Raw genomic sequence first — 19,145 nt, 5'->3', positions numbered from 1 at the left:
TGTAAGATGTATGACTTATGCAAACAGTTCAAGAAAGTTTCTGACATCATAGAGTTCACAGAGCAGGGCACTCACTGCAAATCACTCAGACCAAAACTGACACTGGTATTCTAAATATCAATCATATGTGTAAGCATGGGTCAGCAAGAGAGGACAGGTGTGTGTAAGGTGCCTGCTGCCATGTAATAATCTGTTTAAACAGTCTCAACCCTGAGGGTGGACATCGTGTCAGTACCTCTTCTGTTTTACCTATAAGATCTGGATTGTGCCGGTCTTCAAATGTGCTATCTGGAGCAAACTTGTATGCTAGCCAAGATCCATCTCTGCTTTATCTTGAACAGTGACTCTCAAATTGATAGTCTGCCAAGGATTGCCTGATAAAAAATAAAAAAAAATAAAAAAAAAACTAACTGCAAAGTAATTGCAAGTGACAAACAAAAATGTAATTGAATAATCAATCGCCTCATTAACTGATTGTGTTAACAATAATTATATGATAAAGTGTTTTTAATGTAACTGTTACTGTATGTGTACATAAGTGTTCAGTCCAACTTCGTATCTGGGGTCTTTAGCTATATAATTAGCAGTAGTTAATGTCAATATAATTAGAACAAACACAGTCTGGCAATAATATTGATCAGTAAAGCTCAAAACCACATTAGTAAAAGGAATTTGTAATGAAACCATAATTGTTGTGTTAGGTGGTCTGCAATTTGTAATTTAGGCTTTTTTTTTTTTGTTAGTTTGTTTACTTATTTACTGAAAAGAACCACTGTTTTAGGAAGACACACCATTGTTTTTTAAAGTCTTTTAAAAAACAGTCACCAAGGCTGCTTTGATCAGAAACACAGTAAAAACAAGAATATTGTGAAATATTATTACAATTTAAAAGAACTGTTTTCTATTTCAATATATTTTAAAATGTAATTTATTCATGTGATGGACAAATCAGCATCATTCCTCCAGTGTTCAGTGTCACATGATCCTTCAGAAATTATTCTAATATATGCTGATTTGCTGCTCAAACATTTCTTCTTCTTATTAATGTAGAAAAGAGTAAATATAATAATTTTGGTAAAACTAATACATGGACTCTTTGGTGAATAGAAATCATTTATTTGAAGTAGAAATATTGCATAGCTTTATAGGCTAAATGTCTTTACTGTCACTTTTGATCAATTTAACACTTACAGAATAAAAATATTTGATTCTTTAAAAAAGATTAGTTTTTTTTAAATGGTATTGTATGTCATTGTATATAGATTAAGATTGTTTCATGAAGCGTTCACAGTATTGTGCATACTAACAAGGTTTTAATATAACATCGCTACCAACAAAACCATGAGTTACAAAGAATGAGTAATGAGTAACAAAGAAAAATTGAACCCAACCAAATGCATATCACTGAATCCACTTTTAAGGGGTACTTCAGTTCTTGTAAAATAGGCTTTTGATAAAACTTGGCTGATTATACAGAAGGGAAAAAAAGAAGAAAAAAAATCAGTTCTACCTAACTAGAGAAAAAAACTAAAGAAAAAATAACATAACTAGAAAAAGAGGGCTTTGCTTTTCCTTTTGCCAAATAATTAGGAAAACCTCAACACCCATAATGCACTGCTCATGTTGTCGTCAAAGGCCCCTCCCACCAGTCTGCTATGGATACGCTTGTCCAGAGTCAAACACCGCCTTGCTTTAGAAGGAAATACCTCTTAGCAAACTTTTAGTTGTAAAGTTGTCGCCTTGTATTGTTCCCGGGTGTAGGAATCCAAAGAGTAAACGTTTAGCGGGAGTGAGTTACTTTCCCAGTGAAGGATCCAGCGCAGTAGTTGTAGTCAACATGTTAAACTAGATAGGCTATTCTACAAAATAATAATTAATGAGTATGTGGGAGCGGTTATAAAAAGAGAGGGGAAATATGTCATTCTGATCCTCACTCCATACCAGTCGGTGGCGGTAATACACCATTTCCTTGTTTGTCAACTGCCAATAAAGTCACAAAAGAAGAAGAAGAAGAAGATTTCATCCATCCAAGCAAAACAGAGTCGAGTACAGGTAAGAAAGCTGTTGCCATAGAGTTCCATTTTTACCATAATGTTGTTTTAAAGAGTAGACAAAGTACGATATGATTCACTGAGAAAAACATTTTTTAAGTCACTTGTCGTTATCCAGCGGTGTAATGATGCAATGCGCCAAGTTACTTTCAAAAGTTGATTTGCTCTATTTTGATTTATATACTGTAGACATCAGTGTAATATCCCAACGTTCCCAGTACTTTCTGTGAGCTTGCTCTTGTCTCAGGTATGCTCAAACTCCTGGAGTGGGGTAATGTGACGTGTGCTAAATGCTGAAGCAGCCATGAGCTCTAATACTCACAAGGCCTGTTGTCAGCATGAACTGAACTAACCCTTGGATGCTGTCCAGCTGAGAGGGTGTCAGTGTACTCAAGGCCAGGCTTAATCTGTGTTGCTGTATAACAAGGACCCTCACAAAATCCCTCTGAATGTACAAGAATCAAGCTTTACAGTGCAAAGGTTCATGCATCTTAAAACACTCCACAGATCCCCGGAGTAAATGGATAAAACACAATAGGCCTTACACGTACATATTTACTCTAAAGCTGTCTGACACAGCTGAACTTCAGTTTGATCCACACTGATACAAGCTGGAAGCATATAAACACACACTACTGCAAACGTGTAGCCAATAGTAAGAGCTTATACTGTGATTATGTGTTTAATGCAAGTTATATTTAGCTCTAGTTTTAGATGCAATGTTGAAATTCATATTTAATATTTATTTTAACACTAGTAAATTAAAGTAAAATGTATATAACATTACATTGTTTTTTTCTTTTGATCTACATATGGAATAATTAAACAAACTTAATAGCAATCAATATTTTCAATTCATCCTTTTATAAATTGTCATACAATAGTAAAAATGGATGTTGAATTATTATTTTCATATTTCAAAATTTTTTTTTACCTTTAAGAACTGTTCTTTTCTTATTTTTTTAAATAAAATTACTACTTTTGTCCAGAAGGGATGCATTAAATTGATCAGAAGTGACAGTATATATATATATATATATATTAAATTATCTTTTTTACTTTTAATCCATCAACAAATGCTGGAAAAAAATATATCAGTTTCCAAAAAAAAAAAATGAAGCAGCAGAACTGTTTTACATCATTTGAAACTTCTACAGTAGAGGGGAAGATGCATTAATTTGCTTTATTTAAAGTTATGTTTTTATGTCCTACCCTGTTCAGATGGTAATACACAAATGTAGACATGTCCACATTCAAACATTTCACACAATGGGCTTAAACAGCTCGCCTTTTACAGCAGATTTAGTTCGTAAACCACTGACAGTCATCAGCATTAGTAACTTACTTTTCGCGCCATCAGTCTCACGGGATCTCCCATTCTTGGCTCATTTTGAGTCAGACTTGTGAATTCAGTGAATTGTAAACTGGAGACTCGCTCTGACCGGATCATTTGAATCAGTGAGTTGTTGATTTGAGAACAGAATACGATCATACCGGTCCAGTTCACAAATGAATGGTTCAATGCGATTTGCAATGCGATTTAACAGGTTCATTGAAAAGAATCAGCTCGTTCACGAATCGGACACAGCTATCGCGTGATTCGCCTCTCTGAACGGGTGACAAATTCTTTAGTTCAAAATAACGGGAAGCGATATGTTTTTTATTAAATGTAGTTGAGTGAAAAAATACAATACTATGCTTTGTAATGTAGTGAAATAAAAGTTTCCCAAAATAAAAATACCCTTATAAAGTAACTAAACAGTTGATGGGCCCCATTGACTTCCATAGTATTTTTCCCCTCATACTATAGAAGTCAATGGGGTCCATCAACTGTTTGGTTACCCTTCTTCAAAATAATTTATTTTGTAGTCAGCAGAAGAAATAAATGTATACAAGTTTGGAACAAATTGAGGGTGAGTAAATGATAACAGGATTTTTGGGTGAACTAGGGCTACTTTAAAATACTTTGTTACTGTTCACCACTGCTGGGGGGCCACAGTGGTCTACCAGAAGTGTCCCGGCTCCCACAGGCCCCACATATAGTACCAACCCCAGAATGACTAGGAGAGTGTGTATCAACCCTCTGGACAGCCTTCAGATCTCCCACAATCCACATGCACAGAGTTTGAGGGAATATAAATGAATAAATTGTATTAATTTTAATTGAAATTTCCAGCAGTCACGCCTCAGCGGTCAGAACATGACCCCCCGCTATTAGGCCCCGTGGCACTTTGAAACCTTCTTGTCATCAGTTGTTTTTAGCTGTTTTTTTTTTACAAGTATGATCAATTGTGCATGTTGCATTGTTGATATTATCTCCCAGTTGTGCCATTTTGCTGTGGTTTCTGAACAGCGTTTCCAAGCTATCAAAGCATTCAGTTTTTTGGCACTTTGATGGCTGAACTCGGATGAAAGGCCTTTTTCTGAACACTGTTCTGCGACATAAGGAAAGAGAGAATGTTTTAGGCAAAGACAAAAAGCTTTAAGTAATCATTCCTTCGGGGTATATTTCCTTAACTGTGCTCAGTTCACAATGCGCCGTTATTTATTTGAAAATCCCATTGTCTACTGTACTTGTCAAAAAGGGAAGATGGAGAGAAGGATTTGTCCATACACTGTCATATAATCCTCTTGCATAATAATAATTCTAAGGATTTTTCCTGGTGTATTTATTTTAATTCGTATTTATTCTGTTTGCATGCCATATTCATAGATGCCAGGAATGGGTTAAAATATAAATCAAACAGCAAACATGAGGTTGAGATTACTGTCTTGTTGGCTTAGTGTCGGCGTCATTTGGGATGTACTTTTACACTTTTTTTATAGTATTAATCCATTAATCTCAAAAACGTTCTTGTTAGAGTGTTTTGCGGAAGCCCTACGTAGCATCTCCTCGCAACCGCCAGATGTTTTACCCGCGGACCTGCGATGATGCAATAGTGCGGTTACATCCAAACGGAAGTGTTGACCTCAAAATACAATCCCTTTGATTGAAAAAGATGTGTTGCATCCGAAATCGCATACTTCCCTACTATATAGTAGGCGAAAATCAGTATGTGACAAGAGTAGTATGTCCGAATTCACAGTACTCCTAAAAGTACCCGTATGACCTATTCCAGCGAGCTTCTGAAGTGAGCATACAATGGACACTTTACTATCACATAAGGCCACGGGAGAGGATTTATGAATGGCAGTGAATCGACGTAACCGACGCTGGTAGATCACATGAGAAAGACAACATGGCGAATGTTGTACATTCATACTACACACATATAGAACATATTTTTTTAGAGGTCACAAAATAAGTACTTATTCCAAATAACCTACTCAAGAGAGCATGCAATTTAGGATGCAGCCATTATGGTATTTTTGGTTTTGGTTGAAGATGGAGGAAAGATAATGGCTGCGGTTGCAAAGGAAAACAAATAAAAAGCGGAAGCGTGGGAGTAATTGTCACCTACAGAGTACTTTCTTGCTGTTATAATTGGTTGCTGAATTAAACCGTTTCACAGAAATGTAATTTATGCTGCTGATGAAGCCGTTACCGTTCCCTATATGAAACTGCTGAAGAGAAGGAAGACGTGTGTCACGTTGTGTCGTGTTGCTAGGGTTCTGAAGTGAGCAGCTCCAGATGTGCAGGCTGTCAGCTGTGGTGAAGTACATCTATCACCTTGGAATATTTTGTTGCTTGACCTTGTGTGATATCTCTTCACACGTCCCTGTCTGATGTAATGCGAAGGCGTACAGTGTGTATATAGGGAAGGCTGTTTTCATGCATTTTACTTTGCAGTAAAAACAGCATTTGAAAACTTGACTACAAAAACAAGTTGTTTTTGCAGTCAACTAATTCATTTTAAATGTAATTGAGAATATGAATGAAAAATCTTTAATATTTCATTAAAAAAAAATTTAAAATAAAAATGAAATTAATTTGCTTTTAGCATCTCAGTTCATTCAATTTGAACTGATAATATTAGTGACAATTTCACAATATAGTTTGTGCTGTCAATTAAATGTTATTTAAACTAAATTTCAATTTCAATTTAATTTAATATTAAGTGCAAAATGAAGTGCTTGTGGCATCTCAATTCAATACATTTTGAACCGATATCAGTGACAAATTCACAACATTAAAACAAAAGTTAAAATTTAAGTAAAAATGTTAGTTTAAATGAAATTGCTTTCAGTATCTCAATTTAACAGATTTAATCTGACCACATAGCGATAATGGCAATGGCAAATTTGATTAGTGCTGGGTTTCGATTCAAATTTCAAGAATCGATTCGATTCCGATTCTCAAGATCTTGAATCGATTATCATTATTCGATTCGATTCGATTCGATCCGATCCGATCCGATCTTCGAGATTAAGATAAGTGTTTTTGAAAAAAGCATATTTTTTTTCCAGCTGTTGAATTACAGGACTGTAGTTATGCAACATATTGATACAATTATTATAGACATTTAACTGCAAATTAATGGAGTATTGATGGTTGTAAAGAACAATCCCCCTTCCAGAGTGTTGATACAACTGCTTTCACAAACTTGCACTGGTGTAGACGACAGAGGACGCAGAGGTATCAGCAGCAGTAACCGCAGAGGATTGCAAGTAACCGCAGCAACCGCGATATTCACGTTTTTTTATAAGGCTATACCCTTCTTGTTTTGAACTTCATGCATGTGTATTGAATGTTAAACAAGTTCATAATGATAACAAACAAGACTGTTTATCGTGGTGATGTGTAGCCTACAGAGGCTTCGCACAGACAGTGAATGAGAGAGATCGGCAGAGCGCGTGCGATTACCTGCGTCTGTCTTTGAAGTCATATGCAGGGGCGTAGCAACCGGGGGGGACGGGGGGGACACGTCCCCCCCACTTTTAGAAACAGGTGATTCTGTCCCCCGCATTTTTTTTTACTCAGCGCCAATATTTCCGCCCGTGTTCTCTGATTTGTTACTTAGACTTGAGTGAGCTAACATTCAGCCAATCACAGCGCGAAGCATCTATTGGGCGCGTCTGCCATGAGCTTCAAATCTTTTGTTGCTCTTGCGAATTTTCGTGTTTGTTTAGTCGCTTTGCTGTTTGGCCGTCTAATGCACCCCAGAAAAAAAGCAGAGGACTACATCATTTTTTTCAAACACACACTGTTACAGTATGTCGCGATGACATAAATCACACGTAAAGTTTCCTTATTATGATTTAACCTACTGTAACGCTGTAAGACGTGTAAGACAACAGAACCCGTATGGACCTCGTCACGTCGCGCCGGATTGTGCCGAGTGTGTGTTAAATGCTCTCCTACTTGTTGCTTTGGATAAAAGCGTCTGTTATGAGACATGACAGATTATTCCCAGCAGGCACACAACGTCATAAGACGTTGATATTTGGTTAAATTTTGGTTGCGACGTCGGGTGACCAAAATTCAATGTAAATTCAACATCTAATGTCAATGTTAAATTGATGTCCAATACCGAATACATTGATTTAGGTTTTATTGATATATTTTTATAAAATGTCTGTTGTATAAAATTACTGTAGCCTAGGCTATGTAATCGGTTCTGTAAGTTACTCATTGAACACTTTTTTTTGGTCCAACTGTTAAGAAGTAAGATAAAATTTATTGTTCAAGTGTAGTTTAACTGAAATATTGTAAATATCATAAAATATCTTTATTTCATAAAAATAAAGTATAAATGTCCACAGTTGTCTGAAAGTCCCAAGTCCTGCAATATTTTTTTATTTCGAGTATGATTTCACAAAAATAGGTTGCTGTAAACTATCATGGCATGTTCCCAAAATTGGCACTAGGGTGCTGTAAAATGCCAACTGCTATTCCATCTAGAATTTATTATTATGAACATCACCTTTCAGTCCCTCCAGAAAAACGCGATTATGCGATCGCATGATTCAATGCATAATCAGCCAAAGTCCGCATATTTATGCGGGGGCATTTTTTCAAATACGCCGCACTTTTGCCGTATAAATTGCCGATTTCCACGCAAAATATGCGGGGCTTGTATGATTTCATAATCCCCGCATTTTTGTTGCAAAAAAAAGTCACATATATCTTAGCAGAAAGTTTAAAAATGTTGCGTTTGCTTCACACGAGAGCAGCCATTTCCCCCTGTTGCCATGGGAACGTTATGAAGTGACGTAATTACGCGACGTGAACATCATTAAAAAGAAAAGAAAAAAAAGCTGTAAAACAGGAAACATTTTTTTCACATTTTATTTATTCATTTTTACAGAAGATGTAGCATATTCCTTTTGTAAAGCTACATAACTTGTTTGACTCATCAATGTTTTGTAAGTTTGAGCCATGTGTTTATTAAGGTCTGAAATAAAACAAGATTAAATATTCCAGCACTTTCTGTGATGTAGTAGCCTATGTTTGCTTATCATAGGAAGTAATAAGAAATAGCTCTTTACATTAAGGTAGTAGCATAGTGAGAACAGGGTGTTGGGGAATAACTTTTTCTCTCTTTTTCATCAAACCGCAGTTTTTGCAAGTTCCCGCAATTTCATCACATAAAATTGCAAATATCCTGCATATTCCATCGCCGCATAATCAAGGATTTTTGCCCGCAACAATCACAAAAAAACTCCGCATTTTTCTGGAAGGACTGACCTTTGGGTCACATCACCACACCATTTTGTCCCCCCCACTTTTATAATGGCTGCTACGCCCCTGGTCATATGTATTTGTGAAAAAGGTTGCCGTGTCAAAGGAAAGCGAAATATTTGTCGTATCATCCTTTTAACGTTCACGTCACGGGTATTTACCATAAATGCGCGTCAGCAGCAGCGCAGGTCAGCATCCCACTGCGCGAGGAAGCCGCGGGGAAATAAAATCAGCGAGTCACGCATTGAATCAATGCCATATTGGTCTCTAATAAGTGAAGCATCAGCTTCAGCGTTACCCATGCGACGCATTGCTGCTCAGCTGAGCCTTGAAAAGTGGAACTCAAAGTTAAAAAATAATTAACACCTTGTTTCATTACATCTCTTTTAATGAATCAGCTTTTTTGAACGTGTTCGTTGAATGAACGGTTTAATGACTCACTCAAAGCCCGTTGTCGTAACAATGTGCGCGCTGAGTGAAAGCCTTTCAATGCGCATACAGGGATCTCCCAGTCGCGGCAAGTTAAAGTTCACGGGGAAAATGTAAACCTATTAAAATCGATCCTCTGAGTTACGGATCGATCTTTAGAAATTAATATGAAAATCGATTCAGAATTGGTGAATCGATTTTTTCAACACAGCACTAAATTTGATGTGTGTGTGTATATATATATACAGTGGCGGTTCTAGCCCATTTCAACTGGGGGGGCCAAGCTGGGGCCAGTTGTACTGTTAGAGGGGCCAGTTACATTTAGACCTTATTGTTGTCATTTCATTTTCTGCACTGCTGCAGGCATTAACAGGCAAAATACCGTGTTTATAATCATTCAACAATGTATTTGCATTTCCATTATATTTTTACATTTGCATTACATATTCAGTATTAGTCACAGTAACTGTAATAGACATGATGTCCTTCTTTCTCTTCATTTTGAGAACTATAGAGCAAAAGCAATGGGGACCAAGAAGCTTATTAATTCATTTACTGAAAATAACTGACTTTCTAGGTAACTACGTCTAACCGTTTACAGGGTTCCTGCACACTTTTTAAAGTCAAATTTAAGGCTTTTTAAGACCTAAAGAAATCAAAATTAATACCGTACATTAGGGGTGTGCAATATTGACAAAAATATATTTCAATATTTTCAACGTTTTGTTGATAATAATTAGATGATATTTTACTGATTGTGTTTTTGTGCTGGTGCCATGGCTGGTTTAGGTCTGTTGTTGACAGCTGACTCACGAAGATAATAATATTTTTCATATTATATGCAGTGGTCAGTTCACAGCAGTGACAGAAATAATTTTTTTAATTAAGGGGCAATATTTGCCACCTTAAATTGATTTCCAGGGGCATTTTCACCTATATATGGACATTTTTTCTAAACTTATTTAGAGTTATGCATCACCTTTTATGTCAAATACTAACATTCAAATTATACAATAATTATAATTATTTATACAATAATACTTAATTATACAATAATTATACAGTACCACTGTTACCAGTCAAATTAATTAATTCAATCAAAATCCATCTTTGCAGTGCAGAGGTGACACAGAAGTGGCATTAATATTTACACTCCATTTACAATTGCATAAATAAAGCTATGAGATTTTTTAAAAATCATTATTTAAATATGAAATGATTTCTAATTTTAACGTTTTAATTAAAGGATACTTTAAATATGAAACTAAAACCGCCAGTAGGCGGCGGCAAGTCCCTGTAAGAGGGATTCATTCATTCAACCGATTTGTTCAAACGGCTGATTCATTCGGGAAAGAAGCAAGTGATTCGTTCAAAACGCGGATTTCAGACTAGTCAATAAATCATCGCTGTGTTGCATTGAGACTCTGCTACGGTTTCATTATGAAATTCTAGTCGGCAAAATAAAGGTAAAACAAACAATATTGACAATATTGTGTCTAAAAAGTTCTCCCAATGTTAACTTATTGTTAATTTAACTGTTGTATAACATATATCACAGTTGCAATTGTGCACGGGAAAACGGCACTCTTGCTGATGTGATATTCTAATATAAGAACATAATATGATATAAATATAAGACAAAAACTAATTTGGGGACATAGCCTACCTATGAACTGCACACAGCAGTGAAAGGACGATAGACAAATGCGATGTCAGCTCACAGTGCCTCGTACATAGTTAAAACAATGATTACAACATCAGAATAGACAATAGGCTACACACCACACACCCCATACGCACATAAAGAATGAACTTACAACTGAACTGACATTTACCAACTTTCTTCTTCTCTCCTCTCTCGCGTGCAGGAGAAAGACGTTATTCTGCCGCGATTCCCGCGAATGTGATGCGAATTGTCACGTGAAAATGCAAATCCACAAAGATAGAATAATAAAAAATAATATGCATACAACGATAACAACGATAGCAAAAAACAGTTTTGTAAAAATTATTTCAAACTCCACATTTAGGGGGGCCACAAGGGGGGCCAAGCTTTTTGTCACAGGGGCACTGGCCCCCCCTGGCCTCCCTCTAGAACCGCCACTGTATATATATATATATATATATATATATATATATATATATATATATATATATATATATATATATATATATATATAACAACTGTTCGAGATTTCTAATGACATGAGTTGCTGTAATATGCAGGCAGGAGGGATGCTGGTGCTCAGTTAGTCATCATAGGATGAGAACCTGTGATGGCAGATGTGGTACAGATGTGAGGCCAGGAGTGAATCTGGGCGTGACAGGAGCCAATGAACCTCGTGATGAGCGTCTTAAGCTATGGAAAGAGAAAATAAATAGGAGAAGTAAAGGAAAGAATCAAACTGTATTTCTCAGCATACAGACCACAGAGCTGGATTAAAGCAGGATTAAAAGCAGAATGTGGGAATTGAACTATATGCCTGGATAAACAGAGTCTTCTGTAAACACAGCACAGAGTACAGTATGTCTCCTGAAAATCGCTATGTAAACATGGATTATTTATACTTTGCACAGGAATTACCTTAAGAGATGTATAGGGTAATAAGGTATTTTAGGTACTGAGCAACTTTATAAGTAGTATTTTGTAATTGATAAAGAAAAGTAATGCAATCAGTGTATCAATGATAATATGACCGATATAAACAAGCATATTGAACAAGCTGCAGCATATTTATGGGAACCTGCATTACTATAATCCAGTGACCAAGCTATGAACATGTTACATAACTTTTCTGTCTTAAAAAGAAAGCATATTTCTGTCAATATTTCTGCGATCGAATAAATACTGTTATAGAGACAGATATGTGGCTTTTAAATGACAATTCCACCCAAAAATGTCCCAGTTACTTTGTAAAGAAGCACAACGTGCCTATAGACTGAACACGTAATATGCATCCGTATGACGTCACCATTTTCATAAATTTGCGTTTTTATAGTTTACACGGAAATGGACGGTATCATTTTCAAAAATCACCACTCTGAAACACACTTTCAAATGTTTGTGTTTTCAGGCCCCCAAAATGCTATTGTCTTGTGAATGAATGACCAAAACGCATTCAATTTGTTTAACTTTTAGTTCAAAACAGCGTCTTGTAAACAGACATTTCTTGCGTATCATTAATGCATCATAATACAGAAAATAGGCTTGTACTGTAAGCCTACTAACACAAAGGTTTTTATTAAATGAAGTGTGCACTTCATTACTTAACTGACTGTGTTAAATTGCTTGTTTTTTTGTGTGTGTTTGTTTCAGCATCATAATGTGCCTATTTGACAACAATACTGATAGACAATGATTATGTGATTGTGTATCAAGGGAGAGCAAATTTGTTCTTGTTTTAAGGGGAACAAAAACAAAAATTATTATTTATTTGTATTTTTATTTTATTTTATTTTATTGCTTTTTTGGGGGAACTTAAACCACACGCACTTAAGATGCAGAATCACTCTATAAATAACCATGTGTGTATTTTATTGATCTTTATAGGGAATGACTATGGGCTGTTTAGAGGCGGTGCTTTGTGTAAACATGTAGAACAAAATAACATCTTATGTATTGCATTACTGTTCATCTTGTCTATAACACAGCAGGGAGGTTCAACTTTTTAAATGGTTTTCCATATGTTATGGGGTATATGGGTATATATTTCCAATGTTAAAATATGTATGATATTTAGATAAGGAAAGCTATACATGTTTTTTTTTTTTCATGACTCACGTTGCTTGACTATTGCTTGAGCTTTTGTGTGTTATTGTTAAGGGCATGAATTCAAATTAATGAGCAGAATTACTCAATTTCAAATGCGCATAACAAATGGCAAGACGAGTATATCATGATTAAGTAAAGTCGTATGCAGATGTATGCCATCATGTATACAATAACATCATGGCATATAATGAAGGCATACACAAATAAAGTACACATAAATATAGCCATAATACAAACTGTCCATCACTTGTAATGACTTTGCAATAGTTACATAGATGGATTATTAAATAGGGTATAGATTTCTCAGTTTAGACCTATATGATTTTTAAACCAATTGCTTTGATGTGAAATTGTATAGAGGTAAAAACATCTTGAAAACTTAATTGATTGCACATAAATTATCTTTATCCCGCTCCTGGATGACCTGGTTTCATAAATCATACCATACATCTAATCCACAGGGAAACTCAAATGAATCATTGAAAGCGTGGGATTGAGAGATCTGCAGCTTTCATGCACTCCGTATCATTAATTAGTCAGCATCGCCAGGGGTATCGCAGCCCTCATCTCCCATGTCTAATAACAATTGGGAAAACCCAGAATATCAAATCATTAATAAACCGCATAACAGTTCAAGCTCCTAGGGTAACTAACCATTACATCAGCCTCTGTAGGTATCGTGATGGAATTCCCACACATATTATTTAAAACTACTGGAAAGAGCTATAAAGTTTGTTTCCTGGAGCTAGCTAATGCAATTCTCCATGACATAAATACATCAGATATGAAAAATGAATAACGTGATACTGTACTGTAACCTAATGTGTGGTTACTGATTGCCGGTGTTGTGTTATACTCTATAGGTGTTCCCTCAGTGGCTTAAGCTTCAATATGTTAGGATGCTTCCATGGGAAAAAATGTTAGGCTATGTTTACACAACAACGATGCTAAAACGTTTTTCCTGTGCGTTTGTGCATACAGACGGCAACATTGTCAAAACGATCCCCGTTCACAACGTTCCGCGGAAACTATTAAAAACGCTGTATTTTCCTGCCAGGCCAGTAGTTGCCGATGTCACTTTGAAATAAACACTACGCGCGGTAACACTTTACTTGAAGGGGTGTACATAAGACTGACATGACACCTTCATAACCATGACATGACATATGTCATGAATATGAAGTAGGGTTTATGCATGTTTATGACAACTGTCATTAAGTGTCTTTCGCTCAATAATGACATTTTGAATGCAAATTTGACATTGTTTAAGATGTCTTTGTTATGACATCTTGACATAAACCATAACATCATAACCTGTCAGTGTCTTTGTCATGACAACTTGACATTAAATTAAGTTAAACTGTCATGTGGTTGGTTTTGACATTGGCTGTCATCAGTCCATTATAACTGTGTCATGAATATTTTTTGTGACCTCAACTACCGTGGTACAAATTGAATTTGTCATTAAACAGTTATAATGGCTTCATGACAAAGACATCTCAAACAATGTCATATTTGCATTAAAAATGTCATAATGGGCTATATGCACGCATAAGTTCCGCATTTGACGCAAGGCTGCTCTTCAGTTTCCGGTTGGGGAGATTTAAAGCGGAGGAAAACCGAGGAAAACGGGATTATGGCAGAGTCTTCAAAATTTACTGTCCTCTCGTCTTTGAAACGAAACTTTAATACGTTTAGATGTAATTTTATATATAGTTATGTTTATTTAATATAATAAACAAAGAAGCATAAACAAAATGAGGGGTGTCTGTTTTGTTTGTTTTTGTGACTAACGTTTCTTTAGTATAGCAATAAAGTATAAAAACCAATATAAATTCTCGGTAAAGCATTGGACTCTACGATCAGCGGAAGTAATCCAGCATCCTAGACCTTCACCGGAAATACCACCGTGTATAGAGCCCATTGAGCGAATGACACTTAATGACAGTTGTCACAAACATGCATAAAACTTCCTTCATATTCATAACATGTGTCATGTCATGATTATGAAGGTGTCATGTTATTCTTATGCACACCCCTTCAAGTAAAGTGTTACCCTACGCGCTTATAGACTGAACGCGCATGTTCTCACAAAAAAGAGACTTGCACTTTGAAACCTGTTTTTGAAGTTTGCATTCTCAGGCACTCAAAATGCAGTTGTGTAAATGCAGCCAAAATGCACAAAAAATAAGTTTTTAGCTGATAATAGTTGTGTAAACAGCCATTATTCTTTTAAAATATCAAAAAAAAATAATCTAAAAATATTTTAATATTTAAATGTTAATATTTGTATCAATTTAATTTAAAGAAATTCAATTTGTACATGATTTAAATTCAATTAAAACACCATTGAATTAAATAGTTTAAAATATTAAACCTATAGTATGATGCGATAAAATAGCCTATATGCATAATAAGCTTCATACCTCTGTTGACTGCTTTATGTAGGTGAATATGCAGGGTAGAATATCATAGCTAATGTAAGTAACCCTTTTACACCCAGCATTTGCATTCTGTTTGAGAGCTTACTTTACGTTGGCATAATGTGTCGGGAACCATTTGGACCTTCTTTTACCATACACTCTTCTCAAAGGGACGTTGTCAGGAGAAACATATTTTACTGTTCCGCCTTTTGTTTATTTGATAGGTTATGTTTTCTTTTCCATATGACCATATTTCCACTTGACCATGCTCACTACACTTCATTAATGCCTGAAAATATTTCATTGTCAAGGCAGAAAAGGAACAAGTTGCCGGTACTGTTTCGCCAACTGAGCCATTCCACCGAAAGGGTGACATTTCTGTCCCCAGGACATTATATGTATAAAATTGCATGAAAATTAACTCTAAAATACATTTTATTATTAAGCAAAATGTCATGCATATTAAGCTAACTACAAATTTAAAATGTATAATTAAAAAAATTAATAAAAACTGCATAGAACACTAAAAAATAGCATTTTCTGCATGTCCCCACTCTCTATCTCTAAACTTTACCATGAAATATAATGATTAAAATACTTCAGAAATCTGATTTCTTTTGCATTGTTGTGTAACTTTATATCCAATCTGCTTTAAAATTAAAGAGAATTAAATTTTAAAATTAATTTTTTTAGATAAAATACATATTTTAGTCATGTCCCCGGGTTTACACTCAGTCCTGTTACCCTATTACATCCCGCCTCTGAAAAACGTAGAATATTCCACAAATTAAATTTTTTAGATAAAATACATATTTTAGTCATGTCCCCGGGTTTACACTCAGTCCTGTTACCCTATTACATCCCGCCTCTGAAAAACGTAGAATATTCCACAAGACACATTTTCAACAGTAAGTTGCATCATTTGGAACTTCTGAAGGCAATGGGGCGACCATAAGTAAGTCCTCTCATTTTAATTTCTGTATATTTGATGAAATTGTAACTATGACTGAGAAGGTCAATTTCAACATACGGTCCTGTTACCTAAACTTTTTCTTAGATTTACATTTTTTATTTTAAAAATATTAACTTTTGGTAAGGCACTAGAAATGGCTCAGTGTCCTCATGTTATTAGCATCTATGCTATGTGGCCATATGCATGTATTTGATAACTTTTTGCTTAAAAACTCAATCCTGTTACTTTCAGTCCTGTTACTATTTTTTTCTTTTTCTAAAAAAATAAAATTAAACCACTATTTTTATCAGTTTTGTTTGGCCCATAATTTATACAATTATTTAATAAATTAAAAAAAATATATATAAATAAACTTGAGGCTTCGGTCTTATTTAAAATGAAAAAATGGCTTTGTGTTTTTTTATTAAAATACACCTTGCCTTAATAGTGATTTTATTGTAACAAATATCAATGTTTTGAACATATAACCAACAATTTCTTTAAAATAAACACTTTCTTGTGGGGAAAACAAAGGAATTAATTGACATGCTTTTAAACTTGCTTTTTAAATGGGACATGATTTTCGGTAACAGGATTGAGAAAACATGCGCCCATCTTCTGCTTAAACCTTGTAAAAAATAAATAAAGTTGCCTGAGATTGACCAATACACATTTTGAATAGTTAAATATGTGTAGTATTAGATTCAATGTTGAAAAAGATAAAAAATAAAGTTTAATTTTGAAGAGTTACAACAAGCAAATGTCACCCATTCGGTGGAATGGCCCAACTGGTCTGAAATTCACCAATACTGGCATATTTATTGTTGAGCCCTTCTGAACAAAGCAGAGCATCAATAATTTATGATTACTCTACAGCTCTCATTCCTACTGCTATTTAATTGCCCTCTGCAAATATAATTGGATTCACCTCTACTAAACTAAACGAAAGCCTTTCTGACATATCCACTCATGGGATTTTTCACACGTTTGAGCCCTAATCGCAGCATGCGGAATATCATCAACCCTTCGTTCACTTACTCTTCAGTGTGTGCTAAAACACAACAGACCCAAAACAGATTAAGAACCGCTTACCAGAGCTCTACTCACTCAAAGGTGCCGTAATGAGGTAAGGCTGCCCTCTCTGACAAAGTCAATCCATTTCCAAAGACGTCTAACCTTTAATCGCCCCTTTGAATTGCCGCTTGTAAATCTCGGCTCACGGTAGGGCTCTTCCTAAGTGTCTCTTCCTTCTCTTTCTTTCTATATTCTTTCCTGTCCTCTTGGGCTCCGTGGGCAGTGGGGCGTGGAATTAAGAGTCACAACAACGCTACTGGACGGTGTGTGGTTATATTGTTACGAGATGAGCCCTGGATAATTCATGGCATCACAGAATGGCTGTCTGCATCTAATGGGCCACTAAATGACATTTGCAGTGGCGTTGACGCCACATTGGTCGGCATACTTATAAAGTCTGGGACCTGTGTTGGACCAGCATAACACTCACATGCAGGGTTGCCAACGTCCATGCATTAGGTGTGTCTCAGGCTCACACAATTAAACTAAATCTCATGCCAAAAGACAGGACAATTCAAAATTAAAACATTTATAGGAAACGTACATGACAGTAACACTTTCAGAGCAGAGAATATGCATGTTCCTGAAATTAGATTGTGGTTTGTTTTTCTTCATTTTCTATAATGATTTAAAACTGTCTTGCTGCTTCACAACTGTGGACAAATAAGCTATATGCAGTTTATATATTAAACAGGTATGCAAACGAAAAGGTTTCACGAAACAGTGAATCTTGTACAACACTTAAATGTTAAGTGGTCGAATGATCATTTCCAGAATACTGCGTCACCAGTCCAGCCACCCCGTTCACCTCAATTTGTGCTGTTTGTTGGGCAGAGAACATGCTGTCATATTTTGTACATCTCAGAGAGTTCATGTTAGGATAACTAATTGTGTGGTTGGCTGGGTTTGCAAATTAACTAATAAAAATTCTGACGCATGTCACAACATGCGATCAACCAAAATGGAGACAAGGACAAGATGCTCACTTAGTATAACTCTATAAAACCTATTGGATTTAAATATATATATATATATATTTTTGCCTGTCTACAAGGACTTCATTACTATGTTTGAAATCTGAGAAAGCTGTCTTGACCTTCCAGAAAGCTTTTTTGGATAAAGGAACTTTTGGATAAAGGAACTTTTGGATAAAGGAAGGAAATTTTGAAATCTTTTCACCAAAATAATGTTAGCCGGCTAACATAAGCCAAGTTTCCATCCAGTTATTCTGTTCTGTTATCGACAAATGTAAATGTGTGTTTCAAATAATTACTATAGATCTTCTCTAACATTTACAGTGAAAAATGTTCAGAATTTAGATTTCTTTTTTGCCAGTTCACAAAAGTTTTGATAAATTTAACATCAAAATTAGACGCAAGACTAATTATGTCATGTGACGCCACATTTATTTACATTTAAAGCCATTTTCTTGATAAAAACATGTTTCCAAACTAGTTTTAGCAACCTTTGAAGTATTGACATATAGAATTTATGTGAACAAATTTAAAGGACAACTCCGGCGCAAAATGAACCTCGGGTGTAATAACACATTGGTACAGACTAAATCGTTCTCTGAGATTTTTTTTCATGATAATCGAATATAAAGAGTTTTATCTCTAAAAACAGTTTAGCTTATAACGCTAGTATATTGGGCATCGAGTAAGCAAAAAGAGATCGCTAGTTAATACCATTAACAAGGCTCAAATTAGCCCCACACTAACACGGCAGCATAATGAGTGTCCTTACATGCAAACCGAAGCATTGAGAACTTTGTAAGTGTATAGACAGTTTAATAAGAAGATACTTTACACAGACAGTACAG

The sequence above is a fragment of the Rhinichthys klamathensis genome, unplaced genomic scaffold (genome assembly GCF_029890125.1).
Source record: "Rhinichthys klamathensis goyatoka isolate OS25496 unplaced genomic scaffold, OSU_Roscu_1.1 h1tg000192l_1, whole genome shotgun sequence".
NCBI lineage: Eukaryota > Metazoa > Chordata > Actinopteri > Cypriniformes > Leuciscidae > Rhinichthys > Rhinichthys klamathensis.
The sequence above is the reverse complement of the archived record's forward strand: the minus strand, read 5'-3'. Positions refer to the sequence as shown.